We start from the raw sequence: 24,127 nt of genomic DNA, 5'->3' as shown, positions 1-24,127 counted from the left end.
TATTTGTTGCAGTGAGGATAATTCCAAAAATTTTATAAAGTAAATAGTTATTTTAAAACATCATACAATGGACTGCAAGGTCTATGTTTTATCCTCTAAAACTTGTACTATCGATATTCAGCTAGTGGCCAGGTGACCTTATCCCACTAGAGAATACGAAGGCTACCTCGAATATCAAAAGATAGATTCAAGTAACTAGGTGATCCTGTGCCACAAGAAACATACTAATGACAAGTGAGTGTTTTTGTCGGAATGAGTTGTGAATCGATTCCACAATTCCTAAGATGTTCCAAGAAGACTTGGTTTACAAAACTCATTTTCTTTATCACAACGAAAGGTTAATGATGATCTCATTAATGTGTATTTCCATCTTCACTATGAAAAATTTGATCAAATCAAAGGTTTCAATGAATAAAAGTCGTCAGTGAAATTGAATAAGTATCTATCACCAAATCTATTCATGGATTGAAAAAGATTACATACATCACTTATGTATAACTCTTTGTCAAGCCTTTTGTTCTTTAGCTACTAATAGATAAAGACTCTTGTGAATCATCTTCCCATATAAATAAGATTCACATATATCAAATGAATCAAGCTCATTTGCCTTAAAAAATTCCATCCTTTTGAAGTTGGTATATGTATTTCTTATTTATATTGTCAGGATGATTATGACATAGATTAGTTCCAATCAAATATCATTTGATTATATAGGTGTTATGACCAGAACCATTAATTTAATGAAATATTATAGATTTACTTCATAAATAACATTGTGAGAAAATATTCTTTAACACAGAATAAATCGTTTCAGAACATGAATGTGAACATCCATTAAACGATAAGTAAATCTATATTTATTCATAAATTACAACTGTTACATGTCCCTATAATGATAGGTACAATACATCTATTATTTAAATAAAAGACTATAACAACACTTGTTATATCTTTAGCACGAAATGTCATTCGTTTGTAATCAGTTGATTATTTCTTCCAATCATCATCACATAATATCAATTATTAATGTCACTTTAAGTATAACATACTCAAGTAAATGATTGAAAAATAAATAGTTTTATCATATAGATGTATGAAGTCTTGTCCAATTCAGACTTCTTCAGCTCGATGAGATTAGACAAGCAATTCCTCTTTTAGTGTCTAGTTTCTTCCACAATAGAAGCAACACTAATCATTTGGTCCTTTCTTGATTTCTGGGTTTATGTTGTATTTCCCTTAACTGAACTATAAGTCTATATGAGTGTACAATCTCTTAGACTTCCTTTTATTCAATGCTTGAACAGACTTGAAGCTATTTCTAGTGTTCTGATTGAATATCTACTTTACTTGATGAGACATCTGATATGTTTCATAATTATCCAAGACTTTCTGCAAGTCATGGTTATTTTTTTCAGTATGATGTGAGACACATCATCACAATAATACTTTCATCAAAGTATCATGATCAAACTAACTGGTTGCAGAGGTTATTCAGGTATGAGATTTTTCAGTATATATAATTTCTATTTATCTTAAAGGTATAACCTCAAGATATTATACCGGTTATAGAAATTATAACCATCAAATGTTACTGTCTCTTGAAACTCAACAAGAGAGAGGTTTTGCAGGGCGTAAATTATTAACAGTTATCAACAGAATTTAACAAAGTTTCATTTAGTATTTTCAATATTTTGTCTTTAAAAATTAATACCTTATATTGTTTCTTAAAACATTAATTTATTAAAGTCTAGGATCCAAGTAACGAAACAAGTAAATGGTAAGGCAACCTTTATCCCATAAACTTAATCAAACTCGGTAGGTAGCGATTACCAATTGCATACTGTCATACCCAGTCACAACTAGCAAATTAGGGTTAAGATATGGATCCTTGTACAAGATAATATCCTTGTGTAATCTTGCAACATTTCATATAGTAAAATTCAAACTTCAAAGCTATTAAGTTCATTCTTTCATACATTGTCATTCCAGTCGAAACAACCTCGTATAAGCCCAAAACTCAATCCAATAAACCAAGTCCAATCAATTTTGGGCCTTAGCCCAAGAACTTTCGACCCAAAACCCTTATTGGACCAAAACTTCCTTATTGGGCCCTAATGGGCAGATAACTTCTCCTTTTGGTCTTGTTGGGCCAAAAACCCCTCTTTGGGCCCTAATGGGCCGAAAACTCCTATTGGACATTATATTGGGCCGAAAACTCCTCTAATAGGCCTTTTTGCGCCAAGAGCTTCTAGTTGGCCTTTATATGGGCCGAAAACTCATACTTGGGCCCAATTTGGGCCGAAAACCTCTTAATTGGATCAATAACCCTTCATAGAATATTAGTGGGCCGCGAACTCTCTTGGGCCAAGCCAAGAACGAAGCCCGCTATCCTTTTGGGCCACCTTTGGGCCAAAAACCCCCTTGCTCGATTTTGGCCATGAACAAAAAAAAGGAGAAATATGATGGACAAAGAGGTTGCCACCACAACATTGACCAACATATTTCCAAGCACTTAACCACCATATATCAAGACACTTCCCATCAATTTATCAAGAGTCAACTCCTCTTTCTTCCCTCCCTCCCTACCTCTCGACCAACCTCCCCCCTCTCTCCACACTCACTTCAAACTTTCTCTCAACTCATTTCCTTCCAAACACTTAAAGCTTCTCTCATATTCTTTCCTCCCAAGATTTCGTGGGTATGTGCATTTGTTAGCTTCAAGGAGTTTTGTTCAAAGGGTCATAAACTTGGTAAGTTCTAGGTTAAACTCCATGGTTTTGTTTCAAGTTTATACTAAGATCTTTCCTCTTACACTCTCATTTTCGTGAATATGAACCCCAGATCACCACCATTTTGAGAATTTTACCAAGAGAACAAGCTAGGCTCGAAAATCCTTCTTCTTCTTCTTCTTCTTCTTCTTCTCCTACCTCTCGAAAATCCTCAAGGTGAGCTTCATACCCCATTATTTTCAAGTTTTCATTCTTGGGGAGGGGGAATACAAGTCAAGTCTTGTTTGAAATCTGTGGATATTGGCATGCACTTGTGTGTATATATGTCTATGTGTGTTGAAATGTTATTATTTCATGCTAATACTCCTTAGACTGGAGATTTTCACAAAGTCTCAAGTTGTTGGAATAAAGTTATCTTTGTGTAGTTTCACATATTTTGGTGTCATGTTGAAAATGAAACATGTTGCTAAGTGAAAACGGTCTCTTTGTTATGTGTGTTTAAAATCACAAATAATGTCAAAGAAAATTTTAAAGCATTTTTGGTTATAAAAACTTGAAAGATGGTAAATATGAGAGTTTACACTCTAAATGGTAAATTTTTGGATATATATATTTTTACCACTACCACTTGTAAAATTGTGGAAATATGATAAATTTCAAGGTTTTATGTAATTTTGTGTAAATTGTAACATGTTCTAGTCACAACAAAAATAGAGTATTTTTGGTGCTACAAAACACTTTTAACAAATTTTTGGTGTGTTGAAAACTCACCATAACACTTGAATATTTTACTAAAATATCGTTTTTATTAGTAAAATAATCGTAAAAGTTTGCACTATTTCAAAGGTATAAAACCTAGAATATTTTGTTACGCTTACAACACATATGGTAAGTTGACAAGTTAATTGTAATTATTTATAAATATCGTTATAAATAATTTAATATAACCGGTACGCAAAATAGAGTTTTACAACAGGAATATCCGTGTGTCATAATCTGTCCATCATAAAGCTTTTAATAATACAAGTGTTAAATTGTATGTCATAAAGCTGTAAAACGCGTGTCATAAAACCGCAGTCATGAATTTACACTAAGAACGTCATATGCATTATTCGATAAATTCGCGTAAATTTTTTTTGAGGCTCTTGTGAGACACTCCTTCACCGTACCTACCTAGTTGTGACATCCCCTAATTTCTCGGCGAGAAAAGACCGATTTAATTTATGCTTTTTAAAATAAAGTCAGAGAATCTTTTTAAAAGATGTTGCGGAATTGCTCCCAAAAACAAAACATGATAAAAGTTAGTCAAAACCTTTCTTTAAGAAATATATAATTTCCTTTTATATCAAAACCTCGGGATGTCATGTTCCGATACAGATCAAAAGCATAAAGAAGACATTGTAAGCCTTACAAAAGTTATTCATAACTACTGGCCTATAATCCAAAAATCACTCATCATCATCATCCGACTATGCTCGGGGTCCACTACCTGTAATATAAACAGCTGAGTGGGTCAGGCTTGGAAGCCTGGTGAGCATATAGGGTTTTCAACCCACAATACATAAATTTATTATGTTTAAACATCAATCAGTCAACCAAATTTCCCCAACCCCATTATCTTATTTATTTCTTAAGGGTTTACCCTAAGATTCAACTATCACTCCTTCCTAAGGATTCATCCTAAGGAATAGGCACGAAGTCACCTCACCTAGGTTTATACAATAGGCACTAAGTCCATAGCTCTTATTTATCGACAGTATTATTGACATTATTCACCCCTGTCATACATGTCAATGAGTTTTTAGAGTACAACAAATGAACATATAGTTCATTACACCTACAGGTTGCAGGCCTGCTAGTGTTCCACAGACCGTCTAGAATAGTCCATGGTTGTTATCCATACTCTGTTGAATGACGGGGGTCACCGTTTGGGTAAGGGCTTATCTCATATTTCACCACTCACCCTCAACTTATGATCTCCTTTCACCTCTCACCCTCAACTTATTATCTATATCACTGATCATCTCATTTATCCAACTCACCTTTCATCACACACCCACTATTTCATCTACCCATGTTTTACCCAACATTTTTGTAGATAAAAATACATATACAGTTTAAATTATTTAAAACATGTATAAATCACTCCTTTAACATCCAACTCAAATAAACAAACAATAAATATTCACACAACACGTATTTTATATAAAATACTTCATATCTATGTGTAAGGTGAAAGTAACTACACACTCACCTGATTTAATGAAAATCGGGCAGAAATTCGTTTCCTAAAACGATCGTTTCTAATAAAACCGGGAGTTTTATTGAGAAACCGGGCTCTGCGAGGGTCGGGCTTCGAAACCGAAAAGATAAAGTTTCCGGGCTTCTCGGGGCAGTTTGTGGCGTATTCCGGGGGTTATAATTGATACCGGGGCTTCGAGGGAAGTTGGAATGAAAGAAATACTGAAAAAAGGGCTAAAATTGACACTTTTCCAAAATATACCCGGGAGGTCTCGCACCCTCCTATTTATAGGTGCGAGCCTCCTGATCCAACGGTCGAGAATAAGCCATGCGTCAGCAGATCCAAAGAGGAGCTCACGTGGGTTGCGCATGCGAGGCCTCGCTGGCAGCTCCTGATGGGACCGCGGTCTAGTCCGAAGTAGGGAGGGTTCGTGGCACCTGCGAGGCTCGGACAGCTGGTGCGACACGCGTCGGTGCGAGGTAAGGCGGCTTCGGATGGAGGAGTCACCTAGCTCGCGTCGGACTCTCGGCTGCACACGCGTCACTCCTCGGATGCTTCCACGACTTCGGTGACCTAGCAGAATTTCGGACACGTGTCGGATGCGAAGCGAGGACACATGGCCGAAGTCCACGTGTGCGAAAATTCCCGGTTTTGGCATTATTCCTCGATTTTCGCGCCAAAACTTCTAAAATCCATAACTTTCGCATACGAGTTTTTGACGTTCTTTATATGCACGCGTAGGTAAAATTACGCTCTACAACTTTCGTTTAGACTTCGTCGGCTAATTTTGACTTTAATTTTTATATTATTATTTTTTAACAGACCGGGAGAGGAAATCTGTTAAAAATTCATAACTTCTTCATCCGGTGTCCGTTTTCGTCAGACTTTTTACCGTTGTGCTACTAATGATGAGACCTTCGATTCTCGTTTAGGTTGTGTCGGCTAAAAATCACCCGATCTAAAATTCGAGTTTTTAGCTGTCTACTGCTAAGCTGAAACTTCGAAAAATCATAACTTTCTCATACGAAGTCAGATTTGGGCGTTCTTTTTATACCTACTCTCGGTTTAACGAACACTACGAGTTTTGTTTAGATCACTAAGGCTAAAAGGTAGTTTATCAAAAACTCACTTTTTACGTCATTCGGCACCGTGCCGGTTTTGTCGCGAAACTTCGACAAGTCATAACTTCTTCGTTATAACTCGGATTTCGACATTCTTTATATATCCGTAATCCTTGTCACGACCACTACAACTTTCGTAATGGATATCGGCTTTATCTAATATTTATTTTCGACGCTCATTTTTATTCTTAATTAATTAACTCCTAGTAATTAAGCATAAAACACATAAAACACATAATATTCACATAATTCCTTTTCATTTCTCCAAAATGAGTCACAAAGGTTAACCTAGACTATCATGTCAATATTAATGCCTAGCCTAGAAACACGGGCATTACAATTCTCTCCCCCTTAGAATGATTCCGTCCCCGGAATCACACATCAACAAACAAATACGGGTAGCGACTCATCATGTCACTCTCCGTTTTCCCCAGGTGAGATTTGGCCTATTCGTATGTTTCCAACACACAAGCACTAAATCAACCATATTACGTTACAACTTCTTAGTCTTACAGTCAACGATTGCCTCAGGTTCTCCAATTAACCTCTTGTTCTCATCCAACCTTAATTCAAAAATGGGAATTATGTCAGGCACATCTCCCGTGAACTTTCTCAAATAACACACATGAAAGGTATTATGAATACCCACCAGTTCTTCCGGTAATTCTAGCTTGTAAGGTTGATTCCCGATCCTATGAAGAACTTTAAATGGTCCAATAAACCTTGGACTCAACTTTCCCCTTCTACCAAACCTTATAAGTCCCTTCCACGGCGAGACTTTAAGTAAAACCAAATCTCCAACTTTGAATGATATCGGTTGTCTTTTATTGTCAGCATAGCTCTCTTGAGCAGCTAACATCCTTTCCCTAATCACTTTCAACTTTTCAGCAGTCTGATGAACTATTTCAAGTCCCATAAACTGCTTTTCCCCAGCTTCCAGCCAACATGACGGCATTCAACACTTTTCCCCATACAAAGCGTGATAAGGTGCCATCTTGATGCTTGAGTGGAAACTATTACCCTAGAAAAATTCTACTAAAGGTAAATGTTCATCCCAGTTACCTTGGAATTCCAGGGTACATGCTCTCAGCATATCCTTCAATGTTTGAATCGATTATTCGCTCTGACCATCGGTTTGCGGATGATAAGCTGTATTCAAACACAACTTGGTACCCAATTCCTCTTACAGACTCCTCCAACACCTTGAGGTAAAACGACTGTCACGATCGGATACAATCGTTAACGGAACATCGTGAAGTCTCACAATTTCCTTCACGTAAGAATTCGTAAGTTTATCCATAGACCATTTTTCGTTGGCTGCTATGAAATGCGCACTCTTAGTGAAGCGATCAACGACCACCTAAATCATGTCGTGACCATTCCTTGTTCTGGGCAGTTTAGTCACAAAATCCATAGTGATGTCTTCCCGTTTGCCCATGGGTATAGGCAAAGGTTCTAAACTCCCATACGGTTTCTGATGTTGTGCCTTATCCCTAGCACATGTTACACACTCGGCCACATACTTAGCAACATCTAGCTTCATCGTCGGCCACCAGTAATAGTGTTTTTAGATCCCTATACATTTTCGTACTGCCGGGATGAATCGAGTACATGGTTTTGTGAGCTTCTTCCATCAGAAGACCTCTTACTCCTCCCATCTTAGGTACCCAAATCCTCTCTTTGAATACCTTCAGTCCTTGACCGTTTGTATCAAACACCAATGTTTTTCCCAAACGTTCCTCCTTTCGGTCATTCTTTTCTAAAGCTTCCTCCTGAGCTTTCTTTATACTTTCCACAATTGTCGAGACAACTTCAATTCTCAACGCTCTTGGCCTTTTCTTTTCAAGATTTACCTTCCGATTGAGAGCATCAGCAACAACATTTGATTTACCAGGGTGGTAAAGTATCTCACAGTCAAAGTCCTTGAGTAACTCTAGCCAACGCCGTTGCCTCATGTATCAATTCCTTCTGATTAAAGAGATATTGAAGACTCTTATGATCAATGAAATTTTTACATTTGGTACCATAAAGATAGTGCCTCCATATCTTTAAGGCAAATACTACCGCTGCCAACTCCAAATCGTGAGTGGGGTAGTTCTTTTCATGCTCTTTCAACTGCCTCGATGCATACACTATCACTTTATCCCTTTGGGTCAGAACACAACCTAACCCAACTTCTTTAACAACGAACGCGATACTTCTATTGATCGCTTTGATCATCCTTTACTTCAATCATTTGGCTTAAGTCAAATGCTACATCGAACTTGGTTCTCAGAACCACGTAACAAACTCATCGTAGTCGGAATCAATTCGATATGACCTCTAAGGTTGGAATAACAATCATCTTCTTAGTCATTACCGAAATGATGGTAACGACAGAATAGAATCAGATGGAGTCAATTACTAGTTCCTTGGTAACCTTGTGACTTTCCCTGATCCAAGTGTGAGTCCTGTGCTTCCAGTAATATAGATCTCTACTACTATTCACACCTACTCATACTCGTCCCAAGTACTATCTCGCAGTCCCCAAGTCCTAAAATCACAAAACAATTTAACACATACGAATGTGTCCAATTAATCATAGAATTTTCCTAGACTCTACTAGGACTTCTTCCATGCGTATCTTCAATCATCAATTCTACTTCAACTTGGTTGGTGATGGAAATTCCAGACGATTGGACAACTTCAAGAATTACACCAACCATTCATCATCCTGCCAATCGGAGGTGTACTTCAGACGTACCGTACCCCTCTAAACGTTCCGTTATTTTATTAGACATATTCTAAAGGCAAGATACCATTCTTACGATATCTCATGATAGGTATCATTCAGTATCATAGGCTTTTCATTTCCTCCATCTACTCAATTCTCTACGAGTCTTCACCATAATGTTTTGTACACCCAAGCAAACGTTCGGTATACCGGGCGAGAATTTAAGATAGAAAAGCTTTATTTACGATAGACGTATAAATCTCCTTATCACTTCGAAACGTTTACATGTTAGTTCTAATCTCGTAATCATACGCTTAGAATCCTACACACATAAGGTTTCCAGATCCGGTTGGCAACAAACCATAGATCCGAACATATAATAGCATCATTATAGCTATAACACAAAACATTTAGCACATAAAAGTATTTTAGGCATCCTTCCTAAAATAAACTAGTGCTTGTGTCAATTTAGGTGTACTACCTAAAGTATAATAGACACACTCAACACACAATCATCGCTTAGCATTCTAAGTTTAAGTCTAGGAATCCTACAAATTCCTAGTTCGCTTAAACTAATGCTCTGATACCAACTGTGACATCCCCTAATTTCTCGGCCAGAAAAGACCGATTTAATTTATGCTTTTTAAAATAAAGTCAGAGAATCTTTTTAAAAGATGTTGCGGAATTGGTGCCAAAAACAAAACATGATAAAAGTTTGTCAAAACCTTTCTTTAAGAAATATATAATTTCCTTTTATATCAAAACCTTGGGATGTCATGTTCCGATACAGATCAAAAGCATAAACAAGACATTGTAAGCCTTACAACAGTTATTCATAACTACTGGCCTATAATCCAAAAATCACTCATCATCATCATCCGACTATGCTCGGGGTCCACTACCTGTAATATAAAGAGCTGAGTGGGTCAGGCTTGGAAGCCTGGTGAGCATATAGGGTTTTCAACCCACAATACATAAATTTATTATGTTTAAACATCAATCAGTCAACCAAATTTCCCCAACCCCATTATCTTATTTATTTCTTAAGGGTTTACCCTAAGATTCAACTATCACTCCTTCCTAAGGATCCATCCTAAGGAATAGGCACGAAGTTACCTCACCTAGGTTTATACAATAGGCACTAAGTCCATAGCTCTTATTTATCGACAGTATTCACCCCTGTCATACATGTCAATGGGTTTTTAGAGTACAACAAATGAACATATAGTTCATTACACCTACAGGTTGCGGGCTTGCTAGTGTTCCACAGACCGTCTAGAATAGTCCATGGTTTTCATCCATACTCTGTTGAATGACGGGGGTCACCGTTTGGGTAAGGGCTTATCTCATATTTCACCACTCACCCTCAACTTATGATCTCCTTTCACCTCTCACCCTCAACTTATTATCTATATCGCTGATCATCTCATTTATCCAACTCACCTTTCATCACACACCCACTATTTCATCTACCCATGTTTTACCCAACATTTTTGTAGATAAAAATACATATACAGTTTAAATTATTTAAAACATGTATAAATCACTCCTTTAACATCCAACTCAAATAAACAAACAATAAATATTCACACAACACGTATTTTATATAAAATACTTCATATCTATGTGTAAGGTGAAAGTAACTACACACTCACCTGATTTAATGAAAATCGGGCAGCAATTCGTTTCCTAAAACGATCGTTTCTAATAAAACCGGGAGTTTTATTGAGAAACCGGGATCTGCGAGGGTCGGGCTTCGAAACCGAAAAGATAAATTTTCCGGGCTTCTCGGGCACTTCGTGGCGTATTCCGGGGGTTATAATTGATACCGGGGCTTCGAGGGAAGTTGGAATGAAAGAAATATTGAAAAAAGGGCTAAAATTGACACTTTTCCAAAATATACCCGGGAGGTCTCGCACCCTCCTATTTATAGGTGCGAGCATCCTGATCCAACGGTCGAGAATAAGCCATGCGTCAGCAGATACGAAGAGGAGCTCACGTGGGTTGCGCATGCGAGGCCTTGCTGGCAGCTCCTGATTAGACCGCGGTCTAGTCCGAAGTAGGGAGGGTTCGTGGCACCTGCGAGGCTCGGACAGCTGGTGCGACACGCGTCGGTGCGAGGTTAGGCGGCTTCGGATGGAGGAGTCACCTGGCACACGTCGGACTCTCGGCTGCACACGCGTCACTCCTCGGATGCTTCCACGACTTCGGTGACTCAGCAGAATTTCGGACACGTGTCGGATGCGAAGCGAGGACACATGGCCGAAGTCCACATGTGCGAAAATTCCCGGTTTTGGCATTATTCCTCGATTTTCGCGCCAAAACTTCTAAAATCCATAACTTTCGCATATGAGTTTTTAACGTTCTTTATATGCACGCGTAGGTAAAATTACGCTCTACAACTTTCGTTTAGACTTCGTCGGCTAATTTTGACTTTAATTTTTATATTATTATTTTTTAACAGACCGGGATAGGAAATCCGTTAAAAATTCATAACTTCTTCATCCGACGTCCGTTTTCGTCAGACTTTTTACCGTTGTGCTACTAATGACGAGACCTTCGATTCTCGTTTAGGTCGTGTCGGCTAAAAATCACTCGATCTAAAATTCGAGTTTTTAGCTGTCTACTGCTAAGCTGAAACTTCGAAAAATCATAACTTCCTCTTACGAAGTCAGATTTGGGCGTTCTTTTTATACCTACTCTCGGTTTAACGAACACTACGAGTTTCGTTTAGATCACTAAGTCTAAAAAGTAGTTTATCAAAAACTCACTTTTTACGTCATTCGGCACCGTGTCGGTTTTGTCGCAAAACTTCGACAGGTCATAACTTCTTCGTTATAACTCGGATTTCGGCATTCTTTATATATCCGTAATCCTTGTCACGACCACTACAACTTTCTTAATAGATATCGGCTTTATCTAATATTTAATTTCGACGCTCATTTTTATTCTTAATTAATTAACTCCTAGTAATTAAACATAAAACACATAATATTCACATAATTCCTTTTCATTTCTCCAAAATGAGTCACAAAGGTTAACCTAGACTATCATGTCAATATTAATGCCTAGCCTAGTAACACGGACATTACACTAGTGTACACCGTAAGTCTTGTAGTTATAACCAGATTCTCCTGGAGGGAGAAGGAGGTAATTGTGTATAGATCAATACGGGGTTGACACCCCCACACCTGAGCTGTTCGCTACAGCTTGACGGGCCAGTCTAGGCTCGAAAATCCTTCTTCTTCTTCTTCTTCTTCTTCTTCTCCTACCTCTCGAATATCCTCAAGGTGAGCTTCATACCCCATTATTTTCAAGTTTTGATTCTTGGGGAGGGGGGATACAAGTCAAGTCTTGTTTGAAATCTTTGGATATTTGCATGCACTTGTGTGTATATATGTCTATGTGTGTTGAAATGTTATTATTTCATGCTAATACTCCTAAAACTGGAGATTTTCACAAAGTCTCAAGTTGTTGGAACAAAGTTATCTTTGTGTAGTTTCACATATTTTGGTGTCATGTTGAAAATGAAACAAGTTGCTACGTGAAAACGGTCTCTTTGTTATGTGTGTTTAAAATCACAAATAATGTCAAAGAAAATGTTAAAGCATTTTTGGTTATAAAAACTTGAAAGATGGTAAATATGAGAGTTTACACTCAAAATGGTAAATTTTTGGATATATATATATATATTTTTACCACTACCACTTGTAAAATTGTGGAAATATGATAAATTTCAAGGTTTTATGTAATTTTGTGTAAATTGTAACACGTTCTAGTCGCAACAAAAATAGAGTATTTTTGGTGCTACAAAACACTTATAAGAAATTTTTGGTGTGTTGAAAACTCACCATAACACTTGAATATTTTACTAAAATATAGTTTTTATTAGTAAAATAATCGTAAAAGTTTGCACTATTTCAAAGGTATAAAACCTAGAATATTTTGTTACGCTTACAACACATATGGTAAGTTAACAAGTTAATTGTAATTATTTATAAATATCGTTATAAATAAGTTAATATAACCGGTATGCAAAACATAGTTTTACGATAGGAATATTCGTGTGTCATAATCTGTCCATCATAAATCTTTTAATAATACAAGTGCTAAGTTGTATGTCATAAAGCTGTAAAACGCGTGTCATAAAACTGCAGTCATTAATTTACACTAAGAACGTCATATGCGTTATTCGATAAATTCGCGTAAATTTTTGTTGAGGCTCTTGTGAGACACTCCTTCACCGTACCTACCTAGTGTACACTGTAAGTCCTGTAGTTATAACCAGATTCTCCTGGAGGGAGAACAAGGTAATTGTGTATAGATCTATACGGGGTTGAGACCCCCACACCTGAGCTGTTCGCTACAGCTAGACGGGCCAGTCTAGGGTGACAAATATCTTTAGAAACCGACGCCTGGAGAACTTCAAGACATGCGCGTTAGTCATATTAGCATGGTTGTTGTAACACCCAAATTTTCAAAACAAATTTTCATTTCAAAACATACTTTCCACCACATAAAAATCACAAAATCATAATAAATCTCTGTATCATCACAAAACATGTCCCAAGATCTCATATAAATAAATCCTCTCTCGTGTGTACGAATCATGCCAGCGCCTTCCCGCGATCCTCACTAGTACCTGAAACACATCACACAACAACTGTAAGCATAAAAGCTTAGTGAGTTCCCCAATATACCACATACAACACATACGCCACTCGAGGCTACAATACGACCCTCCGGTCCGATGTGTCTCAGCAGGATCCTCCAGTCCCGTAGCTCGTTGGACCCTCTGGTCCGGTCATAGCTCATTGGACCCTTCGGTCTGGTCTGTATCGTTGGACCCTTCGGTCCGGTCTATATCGTTGGACCCTTCGGTCCGGTCTATATCGTTGGACCCTTCGGTCCGGTCTATATCGTTGGACCCTTCGGTCCGGTCTATACAAAACATAGCATACATATAACACAATGCACATAATCTCATACATACACATAGCATACAAGACCCTCTGGTCTACACATAAATACCACTCTAGGTAATGTATAGTGAGAAGACTCACCTCGGATGTCTCGGATAATATCCCGCCCGTGTATATACTGATCTAGCCTCTGCCTATACACATAACATAATCATCTCAATCAATCACGACTCTCTAGGCTAGACTAGACTCTCACATGTCCTCTAAGAAGGCTAAAAGGCTATTTTACCCTTCAAACAGTCCACAAGTTCCATTGTTGACCAAACCCAAAAAGTCAACAAAAGTCAACGGTCAACCCTTGACGAGACTCGCCGAGTGCACAAATGTGACTCGGCGAGTTCAGTCGTGAACTCGAGTCCTCTATCCCCCTTCTGACTCACTGAGTCATTCCCCCAATTCGGCAAGTCACTCACTGTGTGATTCACGGGAAACCCTAACCCTACTCGCCGAGTCTGCCCTTGGACTCGGCGAGTTCATGTCATGCACAAACTCAATTGACCTCCTGAGGTCAGATCTGTTCCTTAGAACCATAGATCTGACCTTCCCAAGCCTGATAATCACGTAAAGCTTGGATCTTGACACTCATGTGACGCCTAGGAGGCTTTACTTGGTGATTTAGCCCCAAAAACAACAACCTGAGCTCATTGCCTCCATAGCTCAACATAAAGCAAGCTGGAATAAGCTCTTTAGACCACTATGGGTCCAGATCCGAAGTCTCAAAGTGAATAGGGGCCATATTCTCACAACTCCTTCCAATAAAAGACATAAAAACTCTACATCTATGGATTCCTTCAACAAAACAGATAAAGGGGCGACATAATACCTCAAAGATGAAGTCTTTTGCTCGAAATCCCCAGATGCATAACCTCCTTGGTCCCCTCCAAGCTGGAATCACCTCCTAGAAATCCGGATGTTACAGTTGTAACGACTCACATAAAGAATTACAATATTATTTGAATTTACGAAGAATATACACTCTCCTAGTTTTATAAAATACACAACTATGTTTCGTCTATTTTGTAAACTAATTTCACCACTCTGGTCTTAGGTTTTTAAGACCACAACTCTTTTATATACAGAAAATATAGGATTTTCTGGGAACACACTCTTTTCAAATACAAACAAAGGAAAATAAAGAACAAGCATGCAATTATACACGGTTTTGGAACGATACTCTCAAACTACTTTTTATAGAAAATATTGGATTTTCTGGAGTTTTACAACTTATTATAAATGAAGATATTACAAAGTTTTTTTCCTGCAAACATGCTTATGAACTCACCAACATTCTATGTTGACGCTTTTCGTGAATATGAACCCTAGATCACCACCATTTTGAGAATTTTACCAAGAGAACAAGCTAGGCTCGAAAATCCTTCTTCTTCTTCTTCTTCTTCTTCTTCTCCTACCTCTCGAAAATCCTCAAGGTGAGCTTCATACCCCATTATTTTCAAGTTTTGATTCTTGGGGAGGGGGGATACAAGTCAAGTCTTGTTTGAAATCTTTGGATATTTGCATGCACTTGTGTGTATATATGTCTATGTGTGTTGAAATGTTATTATTTCATGCTAATACTCCTTAAACTGGAGATTTTCACAAAGTCTCAAGTTGTTGGAACAAAGTTATCTTTGTGTAGTTTCACATATTTTGGTGTCATGTTGAAAATGAAACAAGTTGCTAAGTGAAAACGGTCTCTTTGTTATGTGTGTTTAAAATCACAAATAATGTCAAAGAAAATGTTAAAGCATTTTTGGTTATAAAAACTTGAAAGATGGTAAATATGAGAGTTTACACTCAAAATGGTAAATTTTTGGATATATATATATATTTTTACCACTACCACTTGTAAAATTGTGGAAATATGATAAATTTCAAGGTTTTATGTAATTTTGTGTAAATTGTAACACGTTCTAGTCGCAACAAAAATAGAGTATTTTTGGTGCTACAAAACACTTATAAGAAATTTTTGGTGTGTTGAAAACTCACCATAACACTTGAATATTTTACTAAAATATAGTTTTTATTAGTAAAATAATCGTAAAAGTTTGCACTATTTCAAAGGTATAAAACCTAGAATATTTTGTTACGCTTACAACACATATGGTAAGTTAACAAGTTAATTGTAATTATTTATAAATATCGTTATAAATAATTTAATATAACCGGTATGCAAAACATAGTTTTACGATAGGAATATTCGTGTGTCATAATCTGTCCATCATAAATCTTTTAATAATACAAGTGCTAAGTTGTATGTCATAAAGCTGTAAAACGCGTGTCATAAAACTGCAGTCATTAATTTACACTAAGAACGTCATATGCGTTATTCGATAAATTCGCGTAAATTTTTGTTGAGGCTCTTGTGAGACACTCCTTCACCGTACCTACCTAGTGTACACCGTAAGTCCTGTAGTTATAACCAGATTCTCCTGGAGGGAGAACGAGGTAATTGTGTATAGATCTATACGGGGTTGAGACCCCCACACCTGAGCTGTTCGCTACAGCTAGACGGGCCAGTCTAGGGTGACAAATATCTTTAGAAACCGACGCCTGAAGAACTTCAAGACATGCGCGTTAGTCATATTAGCATGGTTGTTGTAACACCCAAATTTTCAAAACAATTTTTCATTTCAAAACATACTTTCCACCACATAAAAATCACAAAATCATAATAAATCTCTGTATCATCACAAAACATGTCCCAAGATCTCATATAAATAAATCCTCTCTCGTGTGTACGAATCATGCCGGCGCCTTCCCGCGATCCTTACTAGTACCTGAAACACATCACACAACAACTGTAAGCATAAAAGCTTAGTGAGTTCCCCAATATACCACATACAACACATACGCCACTCGAGGCTACAATACGACCCTCCGGTCCGATGTGTCTCAGCGGGACCCTCCAGTCCCGTAGCTCGTTGGACCCTCTGGTCCGGTCATAGCTCGTTGGACCCTTCGGTCTGGTCTGTATCGTTGGACCCTTCGGTCCGGTCTATATCGTTGGACCCTTCGGTCCGGTCTATATCGTTGGACCCTTCGGTCCGGTCTATATCGTTGGACCCTTCGGTCCGGTCTATACAAAACATAGCATACATATAACACAATGCACATAATCTCATACATACACATAGCGTAAAAGACCCTCTGGTCTACACATAAATACCACTCTAGGTAATGTATAGTGAGAAGACTCACCTCGGATGTCTCGGATAATATCCCGCCCGTGTATATACTGATCTAGCCTCTGCCTATACACATAACATAATCATCTCAATCAATCACGACTCTCTAGGCTAGACTAGACTCTCACATGTCCTCTAAGAAGGCTAAAAGGCTATTTTACCCTTCAAACAGTCCACAAGTTCCATTGTTGACCAAACCCAAAAAGTCAACAAAAGTCAACGGTCAACCCTTGACCAGACTCGCCGAGTGCACAAATGTGACTCGGCGAGTTCAGTCGTGAACTCGAGTCCTCTATCCCCCTTCTGACTCACTGAGTCATTCCCCCAATTCGGCAAGTCACTCACTGTGTGATTCACGGGAAACCCTAACCCTACTCGCCGAGTCTGCCCTTGGACTCGGCGAGTTCATGTCATGCACAAACTCAATTGACCTCCTGAGGTCAGATCTGTTCCTTAGAACCATAGATCTGACCTTCCCAAGCCTGATAATCACGTAAAGCTTGGATCTTGACACTCATGTGACGCCTAGGAGGCTTTACTTGGTGATTTAGCCCCAAAAACAACAACCTGAGCTCATTGCCTCCATAGCTCAACATAAAGTAAGCTGGAATACGCTCTTTAGACCACTATGGGTCCAGATCCGAAGTCTCAAAGTGAATAGGGGCCATATTCTCACAACTCCTTCCAATAAAAGACATAAAAACTCTACATCTATGGATTCCTTCAACAAAACAGATAAAGGGGCGACATAATACCTCAAAGATGAAGTCTTTTGCTCGAAATCCCCAGATGCATAACCTCCTTGGTCCCCTCCAAGATGGAATCACCTCCTAGAAATCCGGATGTTACAGTTGTAACGACTCACATAAAGAATTACAATATTATTTGAATTTACGAAGAACACACACTCTCCTAGTTTTATAAAATACACAACTATGTTTCGTCTATTTTGTAAACTAATTTCACCACTCTTGTCTTAGTTTTTTAAGACCACAACTCTTTTATATATAGAAAATATAGGATTTTCTGGGAACACACTCTTTTCAAATACAAACAAAGGAAAATAAAGAACAAGCATGCAATTATACACGGTTTTGGAACGATACTCTCAAACTACTTTTTATAGAAAATATTGGATTTTCTGGAGTTTTACAACTTATTATAAATGAAGATATTACAAAGTTTTTTTCCTGCAAACATGCTTATGAACTCACCAACATTCTATGTTGACGCTTTTCGTGAATATGAACCCTAGATCACCACCATTTTGAGAATTTTACCAAGAGAACAAGTTAGGCTCGAAAATCCTTCTTCTTCTTCTTCTTCTTCTTCTTCTTCTTCTTCTTCTTCTTCTTCTTCTTCTTCTCCTACCTCTCAAAAATCCTCAAGGTGAGCTTCATACCCCATTATTTTCAAGTTTTGATTCTTGGGGAGGGGGGATACAAGTCATGTCTTGTTTGAAATCTTTGGATATTTGCATGCACTTGTGTGTATATATGTCTATGTGTGTTGAAATGTTATTATTTCATGCTAATACTCCTTAAACTGGAGATTTTCACAAAGTCTCAAGTTGTTGGAATAAAGTTATCTTTGTGTAGTTTCACATATTTTGGTGTCATGTTGAAAATGAAACAAGTTGCTAAGTGAAAACGGTCTCTTTGTTATGTGTGTTTAAAATCACAAATAATGTCAAAGAAAATGTTAAAGCATTTTTGGTTATAAAAACTTGAAAGATGGTAAATATGAGAGTTTACACTCAAAATGGTAAATTTTTGGATATATATATATTTTTACCACTACCACTTGTAAAATTGTGGAAATATGATAAATTTCAAGGTTTTATGTAATTTTGTGTAAATTGTAACACGTTCTAGTCGCAACAAAAATAGAGTATTTTTGGTGCTACAAAACACTTATAAGAAATTTTTGGTGTGTTGAAAACTCACCATAACACTTGAATATTTTACTAAAATATAGTTTTTATTAGTAAAATAATCGTAAAAGTTTGCACTATTTCAAAGGTATAAAACCTAGAATATTTTGTTACGCTTACAACACATATGGTAAGTTAACAAGTTAATTGTAATTATTTATAAATATCGTTATAAATAATTTAATATAACCGGTATGCAAAACATAGTTTTACGATAGGAATATTCGTGTGTCATAATCTGTCCATCATAAATCTTTTAATAATACAAGTGCTAAGTTGTATGTCATAAAGCTGTAAAACGCGTGTCATAAAACTGCAGTCATGAATTTACACTAAGAACGTCATATGCGTTATTCGATAAATTCGCGTAAATTTTTGTTGAGGCTCTTGTGAGACACTCCTTCACCGTACCTACCTAGCGTACACCGTAAGTCCTGTAGTTATAACCAGATTCTCTTGGAGGGAGAACAAGGTAATTGTGTATAGATCTATACGGGGTTGAGACCCCCACACCTGAGCTGTTCGCTACAGCTAGACGGGCCAGTCTAGGGTGACAAATATCTTTAGAAACCGACGCCTGAAGAACTTCAAGACATGCGCGTTAGTCATATTAGCATGGTTGTTGTAACACCCAAATTTTCAAAACAATTTTTCATTTCAAAACATACTTTCCACCACATAAAAATCACAAAATCATAATAAATCTCTGTATCATCACAAAACATGTCCCAAGATCTCATATAAATAAATCCTCTCTCGTGTGTACGAATCATGCCGGCGCCTTCCCGCGATCCTCACTAGTACCTGAAACACATCACACAACAACTGTAAGCATAAAAGCTTAGTGAGTTCCCCAATATACCACATACAACACATACGCCACTCGAGGCTACAATACGACCCTCCGGTCCGATGTGTCTCAGCGGGAACCTCCAGTCCCGTAGCTCGTTGGACCCTCTGGTCCGGTCATAGCTCGTTGGACCCTTCGGTCTGGTCTGTATCGTTGGACCCTTCGGTCCGGTCTATATCGTTGGACCCTTCGGTCCGGTCTATATCGTTGGACCCTTCGGTCCGGTCTATATCGTTGGACCCTTCGGTCCGGTCTATATAAAACATAGCATACATATAACACAATGCACATAATCTCATACATACACATAGCATAAAAGACCCTCTGGTCTACACATAAATACCACTCTAGGTAATGTATAGTGAGAAGACTCACCTCGGATGTCTCAGATAATATCCCGCCCGTGAATATACTGATCTAGCCTCTGCCTATACACATAACATAATCATCTCAATCAATCACGACTCTCTAGGCTAGACTAGACTCTCACATGTCCTCTAAGAAGGCTAAAAGGCTATTTTACCCTTCAAACAGTCCACAAGTTCCATTGTTGACCAAACCCAAAAAGTCAACAAAAGTCAACGGTCAACCCTTGACCAGACTCGCCGAGTGCACAAATGTGACTCGGCGAGTTCAGTCGTGAACTCGAGTCCTCTATCCCCCTTCTGACTCACTGAGTCATTCCCCCAATTCGGCAAGTCACTCACTGTGTGATTCACGGGAAACCCTAACCCTACTCGCCGAGTCTGCCCTTGGACTCGGCGAGTTCATGTCATGCACAAAGTCAATTGACCTCCTGAGGTCAGATCTGTTCCTTAGAACCATAGATCTGACCTTCCCAAGCCTGATAATCACGTAAAGCTTGGATCTTGACACTCATGTGACGCCTAGGAGGCTTTACTTGGTGATTTAGCCCCAAAAACAACAACCTGAGCTCATTGCCTCCATAGCTCAACATAAAGCAAGCTGGAATAAGCTCTTTAGACCACTATGGGTCCAGATCCGAAGTCTCAAAGTGAATAGGGGCCATATTCTCACAACTCCTTCCAATAAAAGACATAAAAACTCTACATCTATGGATTCCTTCAACAAAACATATAAAGGGGCGACATAATACCTCAAAGATGAGGTCTTTTGCTCGAAATCCCCAGATGCATAACCTCCTTGGTCCCCTCCAAGCTGGAATCACCTCCTAGAAATCCGGATGTTACAGTTGTAACGACTCACATAAAGAATTACAATATTATTTGAATTTACGAAGAATATACACTCTCCTAGTTTTATAAAATACACAACTATGTTTCGTCTATTTTGTAAACTAATTTCACCACTCTGGTCTTAGGTTTTTAAGACCACAACTCTTTTATATACAGAAAATATAGGATTTTCTGGGAACACACTCTTTTCAAATACAAACAAAGGAAAATAAAGAACAAGCATGCAATTATACACGGTTTTGGAACGATACTCTCAAACTACTTTTTATAGAAAATATTGGATTTTCTGGAGTTTTACAACTTATTATAAATGAAGATATTACAAAGTTTTTTTCCTGCAAACATGCTTATGAACACACCAACATTCTATGTTGACGCTTTTCGTGAATATGAACCCTAGATCACCACCATTTTGAGAATTTTACCAAGAGAACAAGCTAGGCTCGAAAATCCTTCTTCTTCTTCTTCTTCTTCTTCTTCTTCTTCTCCTACCTCTCGAAAATCCTCAAGGTGAGCTTCGTACCCCATTATTTTCAAGTTTTGATTCTTGGGGAGGGGGGATACAAGTCAAGTCTTGTTTGAAATCTTTGGATATTTGCATGCACTTGTGTGTATATATGTCTATGTGTGTTGAAATGTTATTTTTTCATGCTAATACTCCTTAAACTGGAGATTTTCACAAAGTCTCAAGTTGTTGGAACAAAGTTATCTTTGTGTAGTTTCACATATTTTGGTGTCATGTTGAAAATGAAACAAGTTGCTAAGTGAAAACGGTCTCTTTGTTATGTGTGTTTAAAATCACAAATAATGTCAAAGAAAATGTTAAAGCATTTTTGGTTATAAAAACTTGAAAGATGGTAAATATGAGAGTTTACACTCAAAATGGTAAATTTTTGGATATATATATTTTTACCACTACCACTTGTAAAATTGTGGAAATATGATAAATTTCAAGGTTTTATGTAATTTTGTGTAAATTGTAACACGTTCTAGTCGCAACAAAAATAGAGTATTTTTGGTGCTACAAAACACTTATAAGAAATTTTTGGTGTGTTGAAAACTCACCATAACACTTGAATATTTTACTAAAATATAGTTTTTATTAGTAAAATAATCGTAAAAGTTTGCACTATTTCAAAGGTATAAAACCTAGAATATTTTGTTACGCTTACAACAAATATGGTAAGTTAACAAGTTAATTGTAATTATTTATAAATATCATTATAAATAATTTAATATAACCGGTATGCAAAACATAGTTTTACGATAGGAATATTCGTGTGTCATAATCTGTCCATCATAAATCTTTTAATAATACAAGTGCTAAGTTGTATGTCATAAAGCTGTAAAAAGCGTGTCATAAAACTGCAGTCATGAATTTACACTAAGAACGTCATATGCGTTATTCGATAAATTCGCGTAAATTTTTGTTGAGGCTCTTGTGAGACACTCCTTCACCGTACCTACCTAGTGTACACCGTAAGTCCTGTAGTTATAACCAGATTCTCCTGGAGGGAGAACGAGGTAATTGCGTATAGATCTATACGGGGTTGAGACCCCCACACCTGAGCTGTTCGCTACAGCTAGACGGGCCAGTCTAGGGTGACAAATATCTTTAGAAACCGACGCCTGAAGAACTTCAAGACATGCACGTTAGTCATATTAGCATGGTTGTTGTAACACCCAAATTTTCAAAACAATTTTTCATTTCAAAACATACTTTCCACCACATAAAAATCACAAAATCATAATAAATCTCTGTATCATCACAAAACATGTCCCAAGATCTCATATAAATAAATCCTCTCTCGTGTGTACGAATCATGCCGGCGCCTTCCCGCGATCCTCACTAGTACCTGAAACACATCACACAACAACTGTAAGCATAAAAGCTTAGTGAGTTCCCCAATATACCACATACAACACATACGCCACTCGAGGCTACAATACGACCCTCCGGTCCGATGTGTCTCAGCGGGACCCTCCAGTCCCGTAGCTCGTTGGACCCTCTGGTCCGGTCATAGCTCGTTAGACCCTTCGGTCCGGTCTGTATCGTTGGACCCTTCGGTCCGGTCTATATCGTTGGACCCTTCGGTCCGGTCTATATCGTTGGACCATTCGGTCCGGTCTATACAAAACATAGCATACATATAACACAATGCACATAATCTCATACATACACATAGCATACAAGACCCTCTGGTCTACACATAAATACCACTCTAGGTAATGTATAGTGAGAAGACTCACCTCGGATGTCTCGGATAATATCCCGCCCGTGTATATACTGATCTAGCCTCTGCCTATACACATAACATAATCATCTCAATCAATCACGACTCTCTAGGCTAGACTAGACTCTCACATATCCTCTAAGAAGGCTAAAAGGCTATTTTAGCCTTCAAACAGTCCACAAGTTCCATTGTTGACCAAACCCAAAAAGTCAACAAAAGTCAACGGTCAACCCTTGACGAGACTCGCCGAGTGCACAAATGTGACTCGACGAGTTCAGTCGTGAACTCGAGTCCTCTATCCCCCTTCTGACTCACTGAGTCATTCCCCCAATTCGGCAAGTCACTCACTGTGTGATTCACGGGAAACCCTAACCCTACTCGCCGAGTCTGCCCTTGGACTCGGCGAGTTCATGTCATGCACAAACTCAATTGACCTCCTTAGGTCAGATCTGTTCCTTAGAACCATAGATCTGACCTTCCCAAGCCTGATAATCACGTAAAGCTTGGATCTTGACACTCATGTGACGCCTAGGAGGCTTTACTTGGTGATTTAGCCCCAAAAACAACAACCTGAGCTCATTGCCTCCATAGCTCAACATAAAGTAAGCTGGAATACGCTCTTTAGACCACTATGGGTCCAGATCCGAAGTCTCAAAGTGAATAGGGGCCATATTCTCACAACTCCTTCCAATAAAAGACATAAAAACTCTACATCTATGGATTCCTTCAACAAAACAGATAAAGGGGCGACATAATACCTCAAAGATGAAGTCTTTTGCTCGAAATCCCCAGATGCATAACCTCCTTGGTCCCCTCCAAGCTGGAATCACCTCCTAGAAATCCGGATGTTACAGTTGTAAGGACTCACATAAAGAATTACAATATTATTTGAATTTACGAAGAACACACACTCTCCTAGTT

This window comes from Lactuca virosa, chromosome 6 (assembly GCF_052849685.1).
Source record: "Lactuca virosa cultivar CGN04683 chromosome 6, Lactuca_virosa_CGN04683_v6, whole genome shotgun sequence".
NCBI classification, from domain to species: Eukaryota; Viridiplantae; Streptophyta; class Magnoliopsida; order Asterales; family Asteraceae; genus Lactuca; species Lactuca virosa.
Note: the sequence above shows the minus strand (reverse complement) of the source record.